This window comes from Sinocyclocheilus anshuiensis, unplaced genomic scaffold (genome assembly GCF_001515605.1).
Source record: "Sinocyclocheilus anshuiensis isolate Anshui unplaced genomic scaffold, SAMN03320099.WGS_v1.1 scaffold2080, whole genome shotgun sequence".
Lineage (NCBI taxonomy): Eukaryota > Metazoa > Chordata > Actinopteri > Cypriniformes > Cyprinidae > Sinocyclocheilus > Sinocyclocheilus anshuiensis.
Genome location: NW_015547751.1, coordinates 140,262 through 142,198, shown reverse-complemented (window position 1 = coordinate 142,198; position 1,937 = coordinate 140,262).

Below are 1,937 nucleotides of genomic sequence, written 5' to 3'. Positions count from 1 at the left end.
AAAAAAAAAATCAAGAAAAGAAAATGCTCTCATCCAAAAACAATCCCCAGCATATTCTGTTGTCAGACATGACTGGAACTTAAATGGGACTGACTTCTACGGTCAGACGTAACTACAAAATTAGCTTTTTAGCAAAAAACACTCAAGTTGGGAGGGTTTCAAGAAAATTTTCCTAGCTCATCCAAAAACAAACTCCAGCATATTCAAATGGGACTGGCTTCTATGGTCAGATGAAACTAAAAAAATTAGCTTTTTAGCAACAAACACTCAAGATGTGTTTGGTGCACACAGGGATAAAAAGTACCCCATGTGTACAATGAAATATACTGCTGTATTTTTGATGTTATGGGCCTATATTTCTGCTGGAGGTCCTGGACATCTTGAGAAATTCTTATTCTCCAATGAAAGGTTAGATTTATGTGATTTTTTTTTTTTGTTTAAATAAAAGATCAAAATGATTACCAATGCAGATTTATTTTCACAGCCTTCTTTGATCATATTTACCAAGGGTGCCAATAATTCTGACCACGACTGTATACCAATTATAATAGTAATGCGAATTACTAACAAATTATAAGCCCATGCTGCCTCACAGTAAAAAAAACAAAGGATTAATTGCAACTTTATAAAAAAGCAGGGTTATTACTGTTAATAAAACAAACTTAAACTTTAAAAAAATAAATAAATACAAATTAAAAAACTTGTCATTACTTGAAATAAAATAAACATTATCTGAAAAGATTAAATACATAATAAATAAGTTAAGGTGGTTTCCAAGGCAAAATTTCTTATTTTCGTTCAGTTGAAGTACTACGATAATTACAACTAAATAAACTAAAAATTAAAACTTATGTATTACTGATACTACTACTACTACAACTACTAACAAAATATGACAATGGAGTGTTGAGAAAAGAAACCTTGTAAGGGAGGCTAGCCTCCCTTCTATGCGATAACGATACTGAGTGAATGCTCTCCACACATCGTATATGTTCATCAAGTACTTTCACTTCAAATGTGTTAAATCCCAGCCTCAACCCATTCAGAAGTACCAGTACTTACATAGAAACCTATATAGTTCCTATATAAGAAATTCTAATTTTAAAGAAAATCGTCAGACATACTTGGAGGCTTTTGCATCTGAAGTCTTCTAAAAGCAACCAAAAAGCCATTTTAAAGTGGTTAAGCAAATAATAATAATAATAATCGGCAGAGATCCAAGACCAATACAATTATTGTGCCTCCTCTATTTTAAAACCCACGAGCCGACACTGACAGAATTACAGAAATAAAGGAACTGCTTTCAAAAGTAGGGCGCACAGAGTTACGTAAATCTCTAAATTATAGATCGATTTGGCTGCTGGAGCGGTGGGAGAGACGGCTACAGTGAGCGATGCCATCCTCGCTGAATGAGCGGGCAGGAATATCAAACAGATGGCAGGACCAGATGATGGGTACCACCAGATTTATGTTTCACAGTGGGTAACATCGGTGACACCATTTAAACAGCGAGACTGTTTGGGGGTTTTACGTTAGCGCAGATTTGAGAAAAATCAGGCAGGCACTCTGTGGGATCCAAACCCTCAAACACGGACTTGCTCTTGAGGCAACAAGCAACTGTGTCTAAGAGGCACCCACATTCAGCTCAATTATCCTCTTTTCTGCTCTGCCTGTGCTTTTCCCGGTGCTCCAACCCACAGGTCGCCTTGTGTTTAGGGAGCAAAGCTAAAAAAACATGGAGAGGGTCTTAGAGATTGTTCAGCCCATGACGGTTTGATCATTTCTCAGTACCGACTCTATTTTGACATGTTACACAAGAGTATGGTTACCCAGTAACAGAATAAGAAAACAAAAACAGAAATGAAGCAGAACTCGCTCTGCTTTGGGTTGATGTGGGGGTTGTTTTCTCTCTTTCCTCATTGTCTTCCATTCTCTCT